Here is a 22,720-nt window from a genome sequence, read left to right on the forward strand (position 1 = left end):
TCCCTAGTAAGCACAGAAATGCAAATTAAAACCACAGGAGACTATTTGATGGGGGGCAGGATCTTTGAAAATGTTAAACATGCACAGCTTTAACCTACAACTCTACTTCTAGGAATAATTTACTATACCAAAATACTTATGTGCATATAGGCATTTAATATATAACACAGAATATCCATGTTAGCATTGTTTATAATAGAGAAAAAAATGCAAACGACTTAAGTTCAGAAATATGGTACTCACCAAGTTAATTGTGGTTAAGCCATATTATATAATACAGTATGTCTTTTAAAAAATGAAGGGAGTCTTACATGTATTGATTTGAAAAGATCTCTAAAATATATTGGATAAATAAAAAAGCACGCCTCAAAGTAACATGGTTAAGACTAAAAATACGTAAAAAGGCACATCTACAAATGTGTGTATAGATATGTAGAAAGAAAAAGTAACAGCCAGGTCTGGAAGGACACACAAATCTAACTGTTAACAGAGGTTATGTATGGTGAGGGAATGAGATTGGGGGTAGATTGGGGAGAGTGAGGATTAAAAAAGAGGCTTTTTCAGGTTTTACTTTAAATATATCTGTGCTGTTTTAAAATTACTTTTACAATAAGATTTCTTCATTTATTTCTTTGGTACTTAAAATATTTTAAGGTGTGTGTGTGTGTCAGATTAGATTGCTGTCAATCGAGTAACTGTTACTAGTACTCCGTAAATCAAATTGAACTCATTTGATTTAACTGAGTATATAAGAGTGACATAATATTGGTAGCCCAAAAATCAATTGAATTTCCCATTTAATTTATTGAACTATTTTAGATTGGTGCTATTTATGAGGGATTCCTCCCAAATATTACTAAACAACTCCCTTGGCATTTCAGACAAGGCAAATCTGGTCCTCATTAGTGACTCATTCTCTTTGGCTCTGGTAAAACAAACATGGGATTTCAGAGGCACAGAAGTGGGCCATTGACATCCTCTTAGATTGTAAGAAAAAAAAATTGTGAAAGTCCACCATTGTTTTCATAGGCAGTGAATACTGGCAATCCATTCCTAAAGGGGCAAATATTTTAAATTTATTTACTGAAGGCCTGGTGGATTTGTTTCTCTTCCATCCCAGCCTCCCAGCCTCCTGTGGCACTCGCACATTTATTTCCTGTGGTTGCAGTGTTTTTAGTCAGGGCTTTTGTTTGCAACTGAAACATGGCTTGCTATCTTAAGTAAAAGAGAAATTTATTAGAAGGTCATCAAGGCTGACTAAATTAATGAGTGGCCAGATGAGCAGGCTTGAAAACTGAGAATAATCTCAGGGAGGACTGTGTGACCAGGTCAAACAACAGAAACCCAGGCAACTGTCCTCCAACAGGACAACAAGGCCTCTGCCTCTGTGACAGATAGGGCCTCCATCTGTTCCCACGACCTTCTATCCGTTAAATGAAAAAGTGCAGGAGAGAATGTCCAATAGGATGATCCAAGGTCACATGTCCCCTGAATCTGCCGAGGCCAAGGTGGCTACTACCTCCTCCTGAGAACATATGTATTGAGAGAGTTTTCAAAAGACAGAAGAAGGTGCTAAAACAAAATGCCACAGTTTCATGGTGGCCGTGGCCAAGGGCAAAAATTACCTGGCCCTAATAGGGACATATTAAGTTGTTAAAATGGTGCTCTAACAATACTCAGAGCACAGTTCTTGAGTCACCCTTGCTTTTTTCATAAGATTGCTCATTTCTGGCCGGGCGTGGTGGCTCACGCCTGTAATCCCAACACTCAGGGAGGCCGAGGCGGGCGGATCACGAGGTCAGGAGATCGAGACCATCCTGGCTAATATGGTGAAACCCCGTCTCCACTGAAAATACAAAAAATTAGCCAGGCGTGGTGGCAGGCAACTGTAGTCCCAGCTACTCGGGAGGCTGGGGCAGGAGAATGGCGTGAACCCGGGAGGCGGAGCTTGCAGTGAGCAGAGATCACGCCACTGCACTCCAGCCTGGGCGATAGAGCGAGACGCGTCTCAAAAAAAAAAAAAAAAGATTGTTCATTTCCATGTAAGAAGAATATATCTTACCAGTCGCGACAAATTATCAAGTGGTCTTGTTTCATTAGCGATCAATAAACAGCCAAATATTGGGGAAGCAAGTGCTTTAAAGTATATAGAAGGCAAAGAACCGGCTATTATAGATTACTCTTTTCAGCTGTGAGAAGTTATAATCAGCTTTAAGTAGGTAAAGATGGTGAATTTAACAAAAGCATCAATATTCTCTCCATCCTAAAATCCTGCTAAAATGACACTAAAAGGTTATATTTCTTAAAAATCTCTAATATATAGGTTTTGGAAGCTAGAAAGCATATGAGAGGGGCAACTACCTTAGCAGTAAAGATAGTTAAATCCTATTCCAGTAGTGAGGCATTCTAAGAACATTAACTGGTTTATATTATAGAGAAAAAGAAAAAAGCCTCAGGAATTGATAGTGCCATATACTTAGAAAAGTCGAAAAAATGTGAAGATTGGTTGAAAGTCTGTTGTGGAATCATCATAACTCCCAGATCCATGCCCCAACCCTGATCAGCGTGGCCACCACCCTTCTCCTTTCCCTGTGGAAGACTGGAGGGTCTTTGTCCTTGAAGGCAGTAAAATAGAGGGTCTCTGGACAGGGCAAAATCAGTTACAATGGAGAATAAATGTGATATACTAAAAACAGAATGATTAAGCGAATATTTGCATAATGAATGATGAGACCCTGGCGTTCGTCCCCCACACCACTCCTGCAACCTGACAGCCAGGACCAGTCCAAGGGTTCAGACCTAAAGATACTGACATTGAGGGTTTTTCAACAATATAGCCCAGCCAGATCACCCTAGAATGAATGTCATAGTCAACAAGACTCACCCGTGCACTCAGGACACTATTCATTATTTTACTCCCCATTCTTAAATATGAGCAAACACTCATGGGTTATCAGAATTGCAGAAACATTTAATATAAAAAATGATGATGAAAACAAAAGAACAAAAGGAGCTTGGAGGAAACAGAGTCTAAGAAGGAAGAAGTAAACTTCAAAAACTAACATAACCAATATCCTTATATAGTCAAAAGGAGATATTACACTCATGAAAGAAAAATATCTACTTTTAAATGGCTTATTCAAGGAGCAGAAAACAGATCTTGGAAATTAAAGAAGGGTGATGGCAGAAATGAAAAACTCAATAGAAGCATTGGAAGATAAAGTTAGGCAAACCTCTCAGAAAGTAAATAAAAAAGACAAAAAGTATAAAAGAACAGTGAAAAGATCTGGAAAACTAGAGGGTAAAACTAGAAGTTCCAACATCTATTATATAGAAACATGAATCCTAGAAACAGAAAACTTGGAAAAAAAGAAAGGAGAAAATCAGTAGCAAAATCATCATGAAAAATTCCCAGTACTCAAGGACATATGCATTCAGATTTTAAGAACTCATTGTCCAACACAGTGGTAGAAAAAGTCTTTCAAAAAGATGCAACTTTGTGGCATTTCAGAACACCAGAGACAAAAAGATTTTTACAAGATTTTAGGGTTGGGGAGACAGAAATTCAGGAATCAAAATATCGACTTTTCAACAGCAATACCAGAAGTCAGAAGCAATAAGCAATGTCATTAAAATTCTGAGAGGGGTTATTTCTAACTGAGAATTCTACATTCAGCCAAACTATCAATCAAGCATATCAGCCAGGATCCTGGCAGAAAAGAGATGGAGCACTCCAGGAGGATAACAGAGGAGGCTTAATAAAGACACTGGTTATAAAGATTTGGGCAGAACACCATTACCACTCCCAGGCAGGAAGGGAGAAATGATTTATCAGCACCCAGATGGTAGCTGTATGTAGGCGGCCACAAGGGCTCCATGCTCTAGCAGGGATGCAGACAACTGCCTCAATCTGGCAGGAAGGGGGTCAGGAAACACATATCCCAACCTGACCCTCCTCCTTCCTTCCTCCAATCTCATGCCAGTGCCTCCCATCAGCCATACACTCCTGCAGGTCAGAGGGCAAGTGACCCTGATAATGCTGTCTACAAATCTCAGCCTCCCAGGAAACCAAGTAGGGTGGAGAAGGTGGAAATCATTATAAAGACTAAATTTGTTAAAATGTGTAAAGCCTTGGCCGGGCACGGTGGCTCACGCCTGTAATCCCAGCATTTTGGGAGGCTAAGATGGGCAGATCACCTGAGGTCAGGAGTTTGAGACTAACCTGGCCAGGCGTGGTGGAGGGCACCTGTAATCCCAGCTACTCGGGAGGCTGAGGCAGGAGAATAGCTTGAACCCAGGAGGCGGAGGTTGCAGTGAGCTGTGATCACGCCATTGCACTCCAGCCTGGGCAACAAGAGCAAAATTCTGTCTCAGGAAAAAAAAAAAACAAAACTATTTTCTGCTGACTCCCAGGGAATTTTCAAATTTTCTCCAGATTTATTAGCAAACACGTCATTTGGAATAAATTTTTATTGGACTTACTAGTAGTGATGTGTAATTCAGAAGTAGTGTGACTGGGCAGAAATAACTATTAAGAAATGGCTCAGCACTATAATTTTCCAGGAACATATTATAGCTTTAATACTATATTCTGATAAAATAACTTAATCATATTACCACAGTGCAATATTTTGCAAGATAAGTACACTACCATATAATCCCCAGAGTGCAAAATAGGAAGGAGTAATAGGTTGGGGGGAGGTGAGCCACATCATAATAATAGAATTGAACTGACCTCAAAACATGATCAGTTTAAAACACAAACAGTCGTTACTATAAAAATCATATTGTTTAATGTTTCATCTCAAAAGTAATCAAAGTGATGTAAGTTGTTAGCAAAGAGTTTTAGAATTATGCTATCCAATGTTTGTTGGAGTGGAGGAGAAAAGGTACTCAACTAGAGGGCAAGTTGTCCTTATGTATTAAAAGTGCTTAAAACTGGTGTGGCTTGGTGTGGTGACTCATGCCTGTAATCCCAACACTTTGGGAGGCCAACATGGGAGGATTGCTTAAGACCAGGAGTTTGAGATCAGCTTGGGTAACATAGCAAAGCTCCATGTCTACAAAAATAAAAATAAAAGTGCTTAAAACACTTATTCACGTCACAACCAATGTTGGGGAGACGGATATGCAAAAAGATATACTACGCATAGTAGAGGTATGTCCTTTGTGCTATGAGAACACAGAGAAGGAAATGATTCAAGTGATTAATCTTTCAAGAGAAGCAAAGAACACTTCACAAAGGAGATGGTATTTGGATAGAACTTTGGAAAAGCAGTAAAAGTTCGCTTGACAGTAAAATTTCAGCCATAGTCCCAATACTCCTATAGTGAGACTTTTGATGTGGCTGGAGGGGTGGGAGATAGTATCTAGAGAGAGGGACAGTATTTGAAAACCAATTGACAATGATGAGAAAAACATTTGCTTTTTAGTTAGATGAACATTACTTTTAAAAATCATATTGTAGAGAAAAGCTAAGCCATGTATATCTGCAGCACTTCTTCTCCCAACCACCAAAAACCTCTAATCTGGAAAAATAAGATAAAATAAGTCTGACATAGAGAAATATTCAGGAAGCTAAGGAGGAAATTGTCCCACAGAAAAAGGCAGCCAGGTTAGCAAGGGGTGGGTGAGACAGTCAGGGGCAAGTAGCCTGAGACGCCACACAACATATAATTATATTAAGTATTTCAACAGTACAATAATTATATTTATTTTCATAATAATTAGTTGTATTGACTCTTTCGAGAAAAAATTTGATCTTAATAGAGAAGTAATATGTATCATTTTTACAAATAAACTTCTATAACCATTCATCTACAAGCACACCAAGAAGAGTGACAGAAATGAGGCAAATTTGGGATGGATTTTTAAACACCCAGCAAGATGTGAATGCAGCAGATTGTTGGCAGTAATTCGTGTTAACGAAGCGGAAGAAGAACAGCAGTGTTTGCTTGCATTCTGAGTCTCCTCTCTTCCTCTTCCCTGGTGTAAAGTGACTTTCTCTCTCCTCCCTCAAAAATCTCTTCTTCCGTCTCTTCTCATTTGAGAAGTTCCCTGACATCCAAAGAACCAGCCCGCGCTCAGAGCAGAGAGATCTCCACATCCTGCTGTGCACCTTCTTCTGACCTGCTGGGAGGCACAAAACCAAGAAAAGAAAGGAAGAGAGGAAATTCCACTTGGAAAATCCTAAAAGCATCACTGTCTCCTGGAATGTTTTTCTGTTTCAGAAAACTGTGTGCCTCAGTGCACACAGGCACTCAGGCAGCCTGTGTGCATGTGCACATGCTTGTGTGTGTGTGTGTGTGTGTGTGTGTGACAGAGACAGTGTTGAAAGTTATTCAGCTGCCAATTGGTTTGCAATTCCACTGCCATTGATACTGCTCTTTTGGTAAGATGGAGAGAAATGAGGATAATGACGACTGAAATGGAAGACCTTTTTTTAAATGGATTTATGTTTTATTCTAACTTGCGAATGAAATATTCCAGACCAGTTGTGGTGTACTCAAAACTAATTTTCCAAAATTAAAAATATTATCTGTATTATGATAATCTAATTAAATACTTGATGAGGACCTCTTTGAGAAATGCATGATAAAGTCACAAGGGAATGAGTTTTCATTGAGTGCCTACTGTGCATCAAATATCGCAAGCCCTTTTCATAGATTAGCTTCCTTAAATCTCAGAGGAACACTGCAAAGCATATATGTACCCACATCTTACAGACAAGTAAACTGAAGTTCGGCGAGAAAGTAATATGCTTAAGGTCACAAAGGTAATTCACCTGAATTCAAATCTGCGTTCTTCCTAGTACCAGGCTGTATGGTTCTTACAAATTACCATTCTGATGCTGATTGGTATGCTCCTTAGGTTGCAGGTGCTATTTTTTAAGCCACACCTATACATTCAATGAAATAACTGCTATGTTTGTGGCGTGGCTTTTCCACAACAGGAGTGTTTTCAAAGAATACATTTGTTGGCCGGGCACAGTGGCTCAAGCCTGTAATCCCAGCACTTTGGGAGGCCGAGGCGGGCAGATCACATGGTCAGGAGATCAAGACCATCCTGGCTAACACGGTGAAACCCCGTCTCTACTAAAAACACAAAAAATTAGCCGGGCCTGGTGGCGGGCGCCTGTAGTCCCAGCTACTCGGGAGGCTGAGGCAGGAGAATGGCGTGAACCCGGGAGGCGGAGCTTGCAGTAAGCCGAGATCGCGCCACTGCACTCCAGCCTGGGCGACAGAGCAAGACTCCGTCTCAAAAAAAAAAAAAAAAAAAAAGAATACATTTGTTTATGCGCTCAACAAATCTTACCATGTGTCAATGTTATGTCCTGACCCCTTTTTTTTTTTTTTTTTTTTTTTTTTTTTTTTTTTTTTGAGATAGTGTCTCACTCCCATCGCCCAGGCTGGAGTGCAGTGGTGAGGTCACAGCTCGCTGCACCCTTGACTTCCCAGGCTCAGGTGATCCTCCCACCTAAGCCTCCCAAGTAGCTTGAACCACAGGTACACACCACCATGCCTAGCTAATTTTTTGTAAAGATGAGATTCACCATGTTGCCAAGGCTGGCCTTATACCCCCGGGCACAAGTTAACCACCTGCCTCAGCCTCCCAAAGTATTAGGATTACAGGAGTGAACCACCATGCCCGGCCCTGACCTCATTTTTATTTTATTTTATTTTATTTTTCCATAAGCTATTGGGGTACAGGTGGTACTTGGTTACATGAGTAAGTTCTTTAGTAGTGATCTGTGAGATTTTGGTGCACCCATCATCCAAGCAGTATACACTGCACCACATGTGTTGTATTTTATCCCTCGCCCCCTTCCCACTCTTCCCCCCAAGTCCCCAAAGTCCATTGCATCGTTTTTATGCCTTTGCATCCTCATAGCTTAGCTCCCATATATCAATGAGAACATACGATGTTTGGTTTTCCATTCCTGAGTTACTTCACTTACAATAATAGTCTCCCATCTCATCCAGGCCATTGGAAATGCTGTTAATTCATTCCTTTTTATGGCTGAGTAGTATTCCATCATATATATATATATATATATATATATATATATATCTCACAGATTTTTTTATCCACTCGTTGATTGATGGGCATTTGGGTTGGTTCCACATTTTTGCAACTGGGAATTGTTCTGCTGTAAACATGCATGTGCAAGTATCTTTTTCAAATAATGACTTCTCTTCCTCTGGGTAGATACCCAGTAGTGGGATTGTTGGATCAAATCGTAGTTCTACTTTTAGTTCTTTAAGGGATCTCCACACTGTTTTCTATAGTGGTTGTACCAGTTTATATTCCCACCAGCAATGTAGAAGTGTTCCCTGATCACCTCATCCATGTGAACATCTACTGTTTTTTTGATTTTTTGATTATGGCCATTCTTGCAGGAGTAAGGTAGTATCACATTGTGGTTTTGATCTGCACTTCCCTGATCATTCATGATGTTGAGCATTTTTTCATATGTTTGTTGGCCATTTGTATATCTTCTTTTGAGAATTGTCTATTCATGTCCTTAGCCCACTTTTTGATGGGATTGTTTGTTTTATTCTTACTGATTTGTTTGAGTTCGTTGTAGATTCTGGTTATTAGTCCTTTGTCAGATGTATAGATTGTGAAGATTTTCTCCCACTCTGTGGGTTGTCTGTTTAATCTGCTGACTGTTCCTTTTGCTGTGCAAATGCTCTTTAGGTTAATTAGGTCCCAGCTATTTATCTTTGTTTTTATTGCATTTGCTTTTGGGTTTTTGGTCATGAAATCCTTGTCTAAGCCAATGCCTGACCTCACTTTTGACTCAGAAAATATTGTTATCATAAGAATGAACTCTTTTTAAGATAGTCTAAGATAAGGCCAGGTATGGTGGCTCATGCCTGCAATCCCAACACTTTGGGAGGCTGAGGCAGAAGGATTGCTTGAGGCTAAGAGTTCGAGACCAGCCTAGCCAACATCACAAGACTCCAAGACCCCACGTCTACAAAAAAATTTCTTTTAAAAACATCTGACTGAAATGTATTCTACCTGTGGAGGATAAAGGAGTTTCATAAGGGAATAGGAAACAGAATTTTGAATAATAATAGTTTCTTTTCCAGTGGAAGGAAGGGAAACATAGATGTTATATTGAATGCTTAGAAATGGCAAATGTCGGCTGGGCGCGGTGGCTCACGCCTGTAATCCAGCACTTTGGGATGCCAAGGCGGGCGGATCACGAGGTCAGGAGATCAGGGCCATCCTGGCTAACACGGTGAAACCCTGTCTCTACTAAAAAATACAAAAAATTAGCTGGGGGTGGTGGTGGGCACCTGTAGTCCCAGCTATTCCGGAGGCTGAGGCAGGAGAATGGCAGGAACCTGGGAGGCAGAGCTTGCAGTAAGCCGAGATAGCACCCCCGCACTCCAGCCTGGGTGACAGAGCAAGACTCCGTCTTAAAAAAAAAAAAAAAAAAAAAAGGAATGGCAAATGTCACCAGGCGCAGTGGCTCACACCTGTAATCCCAGCACTTTGGGAGGTTGAGGCGGGTGGATTACCTGAGGTCAGGAGTTCAAGACCAGCCTGACCAACTTGGTGAAACTTCGTCTCTACTAAAAATACAAAAATTAGCTGGGCATAGTGGCAGGTGCCTGTAATCCCAGCTACTCGGGAGGCTGAGGCAGGAGAATCGCTTGAACCCAGGAGGTGGAAGTTGCAGTGAGCCAAGACCAGGCCATTGCACTCCAGCCTGGGCAACAAGAGTGAAACTCCATCTCAAAAAAAAAAAAAGGCAAATGTCAACACTTAATGAAAAAATAGGCAAAGATTGTATGAGAAGCAAGGTGCAGGCCTTTAGCACTGAAACTCTGAGTACATCCAATGGCAAAGCAAAAATAAAACATGAAAGTATACCATTGTGACACTGGAAATCCCTTTTGTGATCATAAGTTAAAGTCGTGAGTGCTAACATTTTAAAAAAATTTTTTTAAGGAATGGGGTCTTGCTCTATTGCCCAGGCTGGAGTGTAATGGTGCAATCACCGTTCACTACAGCCTCCACCTCCTAGGCTCAAGCAATTCTCTCACCTCAGCCTCTCAAGTGCCTGGGACTACAGGTGCATGCCACTATACTCAGCTAATGTTTTTGTATTTTTTTGTAGGGATGGAGTATCACTATGTTGCCTAGGTTGATCTTGAACTCCTGGCCTCAGGACTTCTAAAGTGTTGGGATTACAGACATGAGCCACCGTGCCCACCTGCTAACATTTCTGACTTTCATTACCCACCTCCCCAAACCAAAACAGAATAAAAGACCCATAGTTCTGGGATCTTCTGACCTGAAGGATTCCACCTTCTTAAAGGTAGCAGAGCTAACCAAACCGTAGGTATGCTTTCATGACAAATATGAGATGCACTGGAAAAGAACATACCTGGGGCCGGGCGCAGTGGCAAAGTGCTGTAATCCCAGCACTTTGGGAGGCCGAGGAAGGTGGATCACAAGGTCAGGAGATCGAGACCATCCTGGCTAACACAGTGAAACCCTGTCTCTACTAAAAATACAAAAAATTAGCTGGGCGTGGTGGCGGACACCTGTAGTCCCAGCTACTCGGGAGGCTGAGGCAGGAGAATGGCATGAACCCAGTAGGTGGCACTTGCAGTGAGCCGAGATTGCGCCACTGCACTCCAGACAGGGCAACAGAGGGAGACTCCGTCTCAAAAAAAAAGAACATACCTGGAGCATCAGTGTCCTTGTTCTTGCAAAGGTAGTCTCAGCCTAGTCTGAGTCATCATTCTTGCTAATCCTTAAAACTTGACCAGCAGGCCGGGAGCAGTGGCTCATGCCTGTAATCCCAGCACTTTGAGAGGCCAAGGTGGGCAGATCACCTGAGGTCAGAAGTTGGAGATCAGCCCAACTTGGCGAAACCCCATTTCAACTAAAAATACAAAAATTAGCTGAGTGTGGTGGTGCATGCCTGTAATCTCAGCTACTCGGAAGGCTGAATTGCTTGAACCCAGGAGGCAGAAGTTGCAGTGAGCTGAGATTGTGCCACTGCACTCCAACCTGGGTGACAGTGAGACAGTCTTATTTAAAAATTTAAAAAAAAAAACAACTTAAAAATGTGACCAGCTTCAGTGATTCAGCCTAGCATAAAAAAGAAGTTCCAGGCCAGGCACAGTGACTCATACCTGTAATCCCACTGCTTCGAGCGGCCAAGGCAGGAGGATCACTTGAGCCCGGGATGTCGAGGCTACACTGAGCCATGATTGCACCACTGCACTCCAGCCTGGGTGACAGAGTGAGATCCTGTCTCAAAAAAAAAGGTTCCAGAGCTAGGAATACAAATAATAAACATATAAGAATATATTCAACCTCATTATTTTAGGATCTGCCTAGATAGCCTAGATAAATGTGAAAAATGTGGGTCTCTAAGTCTTGTCTCACCATTTCTATCATACTCATCATCTTTCTGTTCTCTTGCATTACGTGCGGGAATTATTCTTCTTTTTAATTTCCCATTTTGTATTCAGTCTTCAATTGTGTCCATTCTGCTCTTCAGGTTACCAGTTGAGTTTTTATTTCAATGATTATATTGCCATCATCATTCATTGGTTCTGTTTCAGAATATTCTATTCTTGTTTCATGATTATAATCTACTCTTACTTTTTGATATATAAATTCAGCTTCCTTCTGTGTTAGTTCTGTCTGTTGAGTTCGGTGCTTCTCTTTCATGATTTTGCTCTTCCTTTAATGGTTGATGATGTTTGGTTTTCAGTTCATATGGGTATTTGGGATCCGAGAATTCTGCTTTGTTCAACAGAGTCTGCACCAGTTACTGTGAAGAAGGAGTAGAGTCTGCTGCCCTCTTGGGATGTGACAATAGCTTGTCTACTGGAAATACCAGTTTCTCTTCCCTTCTGAGGGTAAAATAGTCCTCCAGGATACTGCCCTTCCTCTGACTGCAGTACTCACCCTCAGTCCTCCCACAAGGAGGGAACAGTTATGCTCTCTTCCACTTGCCAGGACAGGAACCAACTAACCATGCTGGATGCTTCCCCCATCACACTAATGATTGCTAGAGAGACCCCTCTTACTCTTTACATCCGTTGCTGTGTCTTTAGAACAATCCTGGAGCCACTTCCACCTTTAGTAGAAGTACTTTCCTGCTTATGTATTTTCCTGTGCCCAGCTAATTTTGTTTCTCTTTGGAATTTTTCAAAATGTCTGTTTGATGACAATATTTTTTCTAGTTTTTAGTCCTTTTATGAATGTATTTTTTTAATTTTTTTATCTTTCATGGCAGCTCTGTAATTTCTCTATAGGAGAGATTTAAGGGCTACAATCTGTTTCTAAGGAGGAGATTTTTAAATCTAAATGGTAGGGCCAGGCGCGGTGGCTCACACCTGTAATCCCAGCACTTTGGGAGGTCGAGGTCAACAGATCACTTGAGGTCAGGAGTTCAAGACCAGCCTGGCCAACATGGTGAAACTCCATCTCCACTAAAAATACAAAATAAAAATTAGCCAGGCGTTGTGGTGGGTGTCTGTAATCATGGCTACTCGGGAGGCTGAGGCAGGAGAATCACTTGAACCTGGGAGGCGGAGTTTGCAGTGAGCAGAGATCGCGCCACTGCACTCCAGCCTGGGCAACAGAGCAAGACTCCATCTAAGAAAAAAAAAAATCTAACTGGTATTCATTAGGTGATAGTGAAACAAACATGGACAAATAATTATTTTTTTAAAATTACATGTGGCTGGGAGTGGTGGTTTATGCCTGTAATCCCAGCACTTGGGGAGGCCAAGACAGGAAAATTGCTTGAGCCCAGGAATTTGAGACCAGCCTGGCAACATGGTGAAACCCAGTCTCTACAAAAAATACAAAAATTAGCTGGGCATGGTAGCACACACCTGTGGTCCCAGCTACTCAGGAGGCTGAGGTGGGAGAATCGCTTGAGCCTGAGAGGGCGAGGCTGCAGTGAGCCGTGATTGTGTCACTCCGCACTCCAGCCTGAGCAGAAATACAGAGTGAGACCCTGTCTTAAAAAAAAAAAAAGGAATGTGTGTTCTTGTTTATATTTATTTATTTTCCCAATAGCACCTGATGGCAAAGTATACCAAATATATGTTATCTGTGTATCTAGAGAGAGAGAGAGAACCATCAGGTTAAAAAGTATCTTCCTTCCAAACAGATTGGAACCCTTAAAGCTCTTAAATAAATAAAATACACTTAACTGTCCAAGGAGTCAAACAAGTTCATGAATGAGAGGACCTCTGAAAAGAGTCTTGAGGCTTAAGTAATTAAGAAAAGAAACATGTTTTAGAAAGTTTCTTGGCCCCTACAGGTTGCCCCTAGCTTTCAGGATAAAATTCAAACTCCTTACTTTTGCAAAGAAGACTTGGCCGGTGCTTCCCTCAGGCTGCAACTCCTACCACTTCTCTCCATCTCCTACTATGCCCCTTCCTCCCCAGCTATACTGAAGAACTTGCTCTTCTCCAAAGGAGTCATCTGTTTCCATTTCCGAACCTCCATAAATGTGTTTCCCTTCACTTGGAACATTTTGGCCCTGGCAAGACTATCTCATCAAGACACTAACACTGTTTAAAGATAATTTTTTGTTTAAAGAATGCATTTATCGCTATTAGCTACTGTTTCATCCCAATATATGCAATATTATCTTCTTTTTCAAGGGTGCCACAGCAATGATTTATGTGCCAGCCTCCCCCAGTTGATTCTTAGGCTATCGATATCTCTGAGCTTTGGCTGTGCTGTGACAGTGTATTAAATAGCCAGAAAGGCTTTCATTTGGGCCTTCACCCCTTTTTCCCTCGCCAGGAGATAGCATGTTGACTTTAGTAATGATTTGTGAACAGGAGTTAACAGACCTGGGTCTTAGTTCAGATTCTGATAAATATGACTTTGACTAGCCAGTTTAATTTCTGTGGGCATCCATTTTTATGTCTGCAAGATGAGGGTATCAGAAAGAGGCTCATGAAACTTTCTCCCAGGTCTCAAGTTAGATAACAGATCAAATCAGTTTTGGCTTTTTTTACATTTCTAGATTAATTTAATTTTAGTTACTCAGTAACTACTTGTCATTTAAAATACTCAAATAATACTGATTAAATAAATGTCCCCCCATGAGTACTGGAATTCTTCCTTCTCATTCTTTACATTGCTGCACAGTATGCTAAATTGGCTAAGAAGAACTAAAACAAAGGTCCCCCGTGCATGCAGACATTCAGAAGTCCCCTTGAGATGGGGGGTAGAGAATGATGACAGAGCAGTTTCAATTGGATGCCATAGGAAATCTGAAAACTGCAACCTGAAGCTAAGTGAGCATCAGCTATGGGCAAATGCCTCTCTGGAAACGATATCAGGGCTGACATGAAGGGTGCTGACTCCTTTGAGGTTCAGGTCAAGGTTGCACACTAAAGGGGGCTTAGAAAGAACAGTAAATCCTTGAGAGAGCTCAGGAATCTCACAGCAGAGCGAGTGTGTTAGTCCATTCTCACGCTGCTAGGAAGACCTACCCAAGACTGGGTAATTTATAAAGAAAAGGAGTTTAATTGACTCACAGTTCTCCATTCCTAGGGAGGCCTTAGGAAACTTACAATCAAGGTGGAAGGCAAAACAGGCATGTCTCACATGGCAGCAGGCGAGAGAAGTGAGTGCCGAGGGAAGGAGGATGGACGCCCCTTATAAAACCATCAGATCTCATGAGAACTCACTCACTATCATGAGAACAGCAGCATGGGGGTAACTGCCCCCATGATTCAATTACCTCCCACAACACCTGGGGATTATGGGAGCTACAATTCAAGATGAGAACCATATCAGTGAGCTTGTCTGCTGAGTCACTGGAGCTGTAAAGACAGGAGACAACAGAGAATCCCTTATCTCACTCCTTAATATAGGACTGTGGGTCTTGTGAAAGAAATTCATGCAATTATTGGCCAGAGCAAGAAGGAACCTGAAAGCTTCCCTTTCCTGCTAGTATGGAGGCTGCCGAGAGAGGTCAGTGACCTGCATGCCTTGAAAAGTTGTCAAGTTGTCAAGTTGTCTCACTAGTGAGAAAAAAGCCCTGGACCAGTAGAAGGAAGCAGGATGGAACAAAACAGCAAAAAGAAGAAGAAGAAGACCAGTCTTACTGAAAACATCAAGCTGGCCAAGGAAGACTGATAAACTAACTTCAAAGGCGATGGTAACTACATAGACTGTAGACTACTGAATGCCAGGCATGATGCTAGGGGCTTTTAGTCAACATCTCCTGTGGTCCTCAAAAGCACTCTAGAAAAGGTTTTATTACACATCCCCTCTGGACATGTGAAGTCATAGAGACCCTCCTACCCTCCCTCCCTGCCTTTCTTCCTTCTCACTTTCTTTCCTTCAAAAATAGTTGTTGAGACTCTACAGCATACCAATGGATTCAGAGGTGAGTGAGGAAATAAGATCTCTGTTTAAATGGACATATATTTTAGTAGAAGACAACAATTAAATAAATGAATGAAAAGATACATGAATACGTAAAGTAAGAATATTAGATGGCGATAAATTCAATGCAGAGATCTAAAGTAGAGCGATATTGAGGGAACTTTTTGGGGTAACGGAAATACTCTACATCCTGATTGTGATGGTGACAGTTTCACAACTGAATGTGTTTTTCGGAATTCATAGAATGGTATACCTTGTAAAGGGTAACTCTTACTGGACATAAATTATACCTCAAAAAACCTGACATTTAAGAAAATAGGGTCCTAATTAGCCAGGTATGGTGGTGCATGCCTGTGGTCTCAGCTACCTGGGAGGCTGAGGCAGGAGGATCTTTTGCACCCTGGATGCAGAGCTTGCAGTGAGCCAAGATCATGCCACTGCACTCCAGCTTGGGTGACAGAATGAGACCCTGCCTCAAAAAAAAAAAAGAAATAGGGTCCTAAAATACAAGTGACTGAATGCTACTTTAGATTGGGTAACAAGGTCCTCACCGAGGAGGTAGTAATTAAGCTGAGATTGAATGCAAGAAAGAAGATGAAGGGAAGATTTATCACAAAAAAAGGAAACAGTGATTGCAAAATCCCTATAGTGGGAACAAGCTTGGCATGCTCAAGTTAAGACAGGATGGGTGAGGTTTAAGAAGTAGACAAGACCCAGAGCATGGGAAATGGCAGGCAGCTTGGAATCCAGGATCAAGTGATTGATGTTGTTTTTGGTGCTACAGGAAAACTTGAGGGGTTTTTAGGCAGGGAAGTTACAAGGTCTGATTTCTACTTTTAAAACAGCATCCAGGTTGCCTTACAGAGAATGACTTCTAGGTAGCAAAAGAGAAAGGGAGGAGATAAGAAGCTATTATAACAGTCTAAGCAAGAGATGGTGGTGTCATGGACTGGGGTGGTAGCATAGAGATGGAAAGAGGCAGACCAATCAGTGGTATTGTTTAGTTAGGGTAACAAGTAAATCCCAATCCCAGTGGCTTAACCGAGTAGAATTTTGTTTGGTGTTCCTGACTGGTGCAATCCCCTCTACCTGGTCACACAGAAAATGAGGCTTTTTCTGTCTTTTGGTTCCACTCTCCTCAAAGTCTCAAAAGTCCTCATTCAGGCATCAGATCGCAAATGAGCAAACGCCTCACGGGCCTGGACAGAAAGTGTTATACTTCACGTTAACTCACATCCTACTAGCTAGAATCTAGCCACTTGACTGCACAAAATGGCAAAGGGCAGGGAAATAGAGCCTGTGACTGTGCCCAGGAAAAAGAGAACCTTTGTGGTAATCTTCCAACAATCTCTGCTACCATTTTGTCTTTGAAGGTAGAGACCACAGGACATGGAAGTGGATTGGATGAGATTGGTGAGAGAAATCAAGAACGAAACCTAGGATTTCTCTCACTCGTGCTTCTTGGTAACAGAGGTGAAAGATCTAGGAGATGTGCTTGATTTCTCTCCTTCCCTTCATCCTACCTGTTGTACTGAAAGAAGGGATGATGAGTGGAAGAAGATGCAAAGATCTTGCCCATAGCAATTGAGCAGGACATCAAGGCAGAAAGGAAGTTGTCTCTAAAGGCAGGCTGTTTCCGATGACACAAATTATTTCTTTGAAGAAGGATGCACTCGGCCTACCTAACTATATCTAATACTTCATGGACAAAGCCACTAGCCCTGGTGGCAGCTACTCTTGCCAGCGTTATCAGTACCAAAGATCCTAAGATCAAACATTTTCCTGGTAGATTTTTCCCTTCACTGTGCCAGAGGATGTGGAATGACAATGGACATAGCATTACATTTAACTAAACCCCTTTCCAAAACTTCCAAGTGAATAATCAAATCAACTTGAGAATATTCCAAATAGGAAAGTGTGAACTCTTTGAGATGATATTTTATTAATCTTTATATCCCTACCTACTATATACAGCATAATGCTCAACATAAACAATGCCCTCAGTAAACATTTGCAAAAAATTAAATATCTATTTAGACGCTAAGATATAGACCTCAAGTACACTGGAGTTATCCAAAAGTTGTCTGGGCACAGTGACTCATGCCTGTAATCTCAGCACTTTCGGAGGCTGAGGCGGGAGGATCACTTGATCCCAGGAATTTAAGACCAGCCTGGCCAACATGGCAAAACTCCATCGTTACAGAAAATACAAAAATGAGCCTGGGGAGGTTGAGACTGCCATGAGCCATAATCACACTCCAGCCTGGATGACAGAGTGAGACCATGTCTCAAAAAATTAAAATTAAAATTTAAAAAGTAACCTTCTGTTCCATGTAACCTAGCACAAATCTATGAATTATTACTTGGCTTTCATCCTATAATGACTAATCTGTTTTTCTTTGGAAAGACAATAGTTCCTTTTAACCACGTACTTGGTTAAAAACACAATACTCCAGTTTCTTAGGAACTTGTAAAATCCTAATACTCTTGTTCTCACAGTGTTTTATTTTATTTTATTTTATTTTATTTTATTTTTGAGACAAAATCTCACTCTGTCACTCAGGCTGGAGTGCAGTGACATGATCTCGGCTCACTGTAGCCTCTGCCTACATGATGGAAAGGAAAAGTTTATTTTCAAAAATTATATTACCATCTTAGGCCAGGTGTGGTGGCTCATGCCTGTAATCCCAGCACCTGGGAGGCCGAGGAGGGTGGATCACTTGAGGTCAGGAGTTCAAGACCAGCCTGGCCAACATGGTGAAACCCCGTCTCTACTAAAAATACAAAAATTAGCTGAGTGTGGTGGTGAGCATCTGTAATCCCAGCTACTCCAGAGGCTGAGGCAGGAGAATCCCTTGAACCCAGGAGGCAGAGGGTGCAGTGAGCCGAGATCGTGCCATTGCACTCCAGCCTGGGTGACAAGAGCAAAACTCTGTCTCAAAAAAATATATATATATATTACCATCTTCTTGCTTGCTTTTTTTCTTTTTTTTTTTTTTTTAGTTTTTTAATTTTTTTTTTTAATTCCAGCCTGGGTGACAGAGCAAGACTCAAATAAAAAAAATAAACTCAAATAAAAAAATAAAAATAAATAAGCAAATATTCTTTAACAGTCTCATTGCTGTGTCAATTAGGCCAAGACCTTTAAATATATGTACATATATGTCTCAAAAATAAAAAATAAATATATGTATATGAATTATAACTTTTCTTATTCATTACACAAATGATGCATGTTCATTACACAAATGATATATATTTATTAGACAAAAATTCATTTAATACAAAAAAAAAAGAAGAAATTAGAAAGCTCCCAATCATCAAAGCATAACTCCACCATGCAGAGATATTTGGCATTTGTGTGTATATCTTTCTGGACTTTCCCTTTACATATATTTACACATATATTTTTCTTTATTTGTTGTTTTTAATTTTTTTTCATTTGTTTTTGAGAGACAGAGACAGAGTCTTGCTGTCTTACTCTGTTGTCTAAGCTGGAGTGCCGTGACGCCATCATAGCTCACTGTAGCTCGACATCCCAAGCTCAAGCAATCTTCCTGCCTCAGCCTCTCAAATAGTTAGGCACACACCACCATGCCCAGCTAATTAAAAAAATTTTTTTTTGTAAAGACAGGGTCTCAATATGTTGCCCAGACTGGCCTTGAACTTCTAGGCTCAAGATGTACCTTTTATCACATAGGATCACTCTAAACGTAATGTTTTAGAACCCATCTTGTAAAAATATTTAAAAGTGAAATTTTAAGTGAGCATATTTTAAATTTGTTTTCAAATATATGTGCTTGATTCTTTGCTCTGGGCTTCATAGGTCATAGAAATTTTTCCTGAAAGCCAATGGAAGTAAGACTTACTCTGTAGGCCTCAGTTTAAGGATGAGCCAAAGTTTTAAGGATTTCAGGTTACGAAGGTGTGATGATGTGCACCTATAGTTCCAGCCACTCAGGAGGCTGAGGCAGGAGAATCACTTGAGCACAGAAGTTGGAGGTCAGCCTGGGCAACATAGCAAGACCTCACTTCTCAAATAATAAATAAATAAATAAGGGCAGCATAGCAGTGATTTACAACAGATAGAATTTGAGCCAGCTGATCTCTTGGTTTCTAACACTGAGTTCGGTGATTCCCTGACTAGTTAGAGAAGACAAGAGGCAAGGAAAGAAGACATGTTTTCAAGACTTAGAGGCACAGGAAGCAGTCTGATTGGAATAAATGCATATGGTGGGGGGTACTGGTCAATAAATTTGGAGAGGCAAATCATAGATCGAGGAGCTGTGTGTTATTAGGAGTTTGGGAGGTGAGCAGAGGAAGAATATTAAATCCATTAATCACTGTCTTCTTTTCCTCATTCTTATTTCCTCCTCTTCGTATTTCTCCTTCTTGTCTTAGTTTTTGCATCTGAATGTCGTTAGACTGCTAACCTTTTAAACTTACCCTTTGTTTTAATATCTATATTAGCTCACTTCTTCCTACAAATCAGGATAGATTGTTATGCTAGCAGTAATAAATGACCCCAAAATCTCAATAACGTAAAACAACAAAGGTTTATAGTTCATTCATGTTATATAAAATCCAGGGATCAATTAGGAATCAGGGTGAAAGAGCAGCTGTCATCACAAATGTTTCCCGCCATGCCGGAAGGAAAGAGTTCTGGAGCATTAGCAATCAAATTCTCACTCTAAGATGACATACATAATTTTTGCTCACATCTCATTAGCCAAAAATAATCACATGGTTCCACCAAACCACAGAGGGACACACGTACAATGCTATCATGTTTGCTGGAAGTTGACGAGCTGGAAATATTTGGTGAAGATTACTAACAACTGTCACACTGCATTAACAATTGGAAGTCCGACATCAATTTTGGATCTCTCTGTGACATCTGTTTACCCATAAACTTGAAAGTGCATTATTCCATTCGGTGTTGTACATAGGCTCATATTCACTGTCTCAAAGCTTTTTGATATACAATAATTAAATAGGCTGGGCATGGTGTCTGATGCCTATAATCCCAGCACTTTGGGAGGCCGAGGTGGGCGGATCACTGGAGGTCAGGAGTTCGAGACCAGCCTGGCCAACATGGAGAAACCCCATCTTTACTAAAAATACAAAATTAGCCGGGCATGGTGGCGCATGCCTGTAATCCCAGCTACTCGGGAGGCTGAGGCAGAACTGCTTGAACCTGGGAGGTGGAGGTTGCAGTGAGCCGAGATTGTGATTGCACTCCAGCCTGGGCAACAAGAGCGAAACTCTGTCTCAAAAAAATAAATAAATAAATATTTCACTTTTCCAAAGATTTCCCATTGTTCTAATTAGGCTCTATCCTGCTCACTGACCCTGTAAAAGTTTGCACTGATTATTGAATGAACGAGTACAATGCCACATGTTTCATTTCTTTAAGTATGTTCTATGTCACACGTAAGAATTTCTCTCCAATCGTTTTAAGTCACACTCAAGGGGAATGGGTTTTTCTTCATTTATTGCTTTTATTCCTATCCTAGTCCATGTGGAGATTCTGGGATGGGTGGGGCATTCCTGTATTGCAATTTTATGTCCTTATTGGCAGTGTTAAAAATGTCCTGTATTGACATATTTTGTGATTCACGGAGCTCCACCCTTTGCTAATCTCATCTTGGTTTTTTTCCTGCTCTTTCCAAGATTGCAACATATGCTTAATAAAGGATATAATGTATATTTTAATTTTCATACAGTGTATCAAAGAATTGCATTTTTGCACATCTTGCCATTCAAATCCAGTCTTAAGTATAATCAGACACGTTGTCTTAGAACCTGTTTTCCTTCTCTCTTTCTTTTTCTCCTGTCTATATTCACCTGACACTTCTCCATCCCTTTTCCCTGTCAGCTGAGACTCAGCATGTCAAAAGGATATAAAATATTTCCTCTTAACTGCTAATAGATGTTTAAAATTCTACTTTAGCGTCTCTCTTGCTGTTTTTTTTCTTTCGAGACAGCATATCGCTCTGTTGCCCAGGCTATAGTGTAGTGATATGATCATAGTTCACTGAAGCCTCCAACTCCTAGGCTCAAGTGATCCTCCTGCCTCAGCCTCCTGAATAGCTGGGACTGCAAGCACACACCACCACACTGGCTAGTGTCTCATTTTTTCAGTTAACTTTGTGCAATAGTGACATCATTAACTATCGTGGCAGCTTAAGAGATCTTAAGCTTGTTCAGTGCAGCCCTATCCCAATTCAGATACGGAGTTCTCTCCACCATGCCTTTAGGTATCTAATAGCTGCTTAGGCTTACGGGCATTGGAACATTGTAGAAAAGCAACCAAAACAGGAACTCCTCTACAAAAAGCAGTCTTGCTGGGTTTTCAGCTAGTGGTGATATGTGCGAAAGGAGCCACTGCACATCTTGACCCAGAGATAGTGGGAGGGGAGGGCATTCCTCTGCGAAGGCAAAATACTTGACTGGTTAAGTCTTCCAGAACCTTGAAAGGAACTTTTTTTTTTTCTTTTTTTAAGATAGAGTCTCGCTCTGGCACCCAGGCTGGAGTGCAGTGGCGCGATCTGGGCTCACTGTAACTTCCGCCTCCCGGGTTCAAGCGATTCTCCTGCCTCAGCCTCCTGAGTAGCTGGGATTACAGAAGCGAGCCACCACACCCAGTTAATTTTTGTATTTTTAGTAGAGACGGGGTTTCACCATATTGGTCTGGCTGGTCTCGAACTCCTGACCTCGTGATCCGCCTGCCTCGACCTCCCAAAGTGTTGGAATTACAGGCATGAGCCACTGCATCCGGCCTGAAAGGAACTTTTATCAGTGTATCTTCTCTCAGCTCCTCATGAGGCTTATCCTGGGTGGTGTGTGCTGGAGGCTGGGCAGAGGGTGCTTCTTAGACAACTTCCAAGGTAAGTTCATAGGCAACATTTCCTTTGCTACTCTCTCTTTTCTTCTCTCTCGTCCTCAGGATTACCCTCTGCATCTTTTCCATATGAAAACCCAATTCCTCTTTCCTTTATTGAATGCCCCTCAGAATCAGAACTTACATCATTAGGCATTACTCTCTATTTCCTTGATGATATGGAGGATGAGATTTTCAGACACTATGCAGAGGTAAGGGGAAATATTTATATTCTGCATGAGAGTTGGGAGAGAGGAGAAAGAAATCCTCCACCCCAGATTGGGTTAATTCATCAAAGCAACTCATTAAATTTTCGTGTTAAAAGAAGTTGAACATTCACACTTCGCTCTACTTGGAGCTTCATTAAAATGCAAATGAACACAGAAGGGTATCTGTTCTTAGTAATCTGGCCTAACTAAAGATTAATTGCAA

General features: G+C 41.1%; 1 long non-coding RNA gene across 1 annotated transcript in view; it reads right to left on the minus strand.

Moving 5' to 3' along the window:
- Positions 1-4,555: 4,555 nt before the first annotated feature.
- LOC134808041 (uncharacterized) overlaps positions 4,556-22,720 on the minus strand; it is a 41,621-nt gene continuing 23,456 nt past the window's right edge. The window contains exon 3 of the long non-coding RNA XR_010150078.1: positions 4,556-6,129. This is a non-coding gene — a long non-coding RNA (uncharacterized LOC134808041). The remainder of the gene's footprint in view (positions 6,130-22,720) is intronic.

This window comes from Pan troglodytes, chromosome 13 (genome assembly GCF_028858775.2).
Source record: "Pan troglodytes isolate AG18354 chromosome 13, NHGRI_mPanTro3-v2.0_pri, whole genome shotgun sequence".
NCBI lineage: Eukaryota > Metazoa > Chordata > Mammalia > Primates > Hominidae > Pan > Pan troglodytes.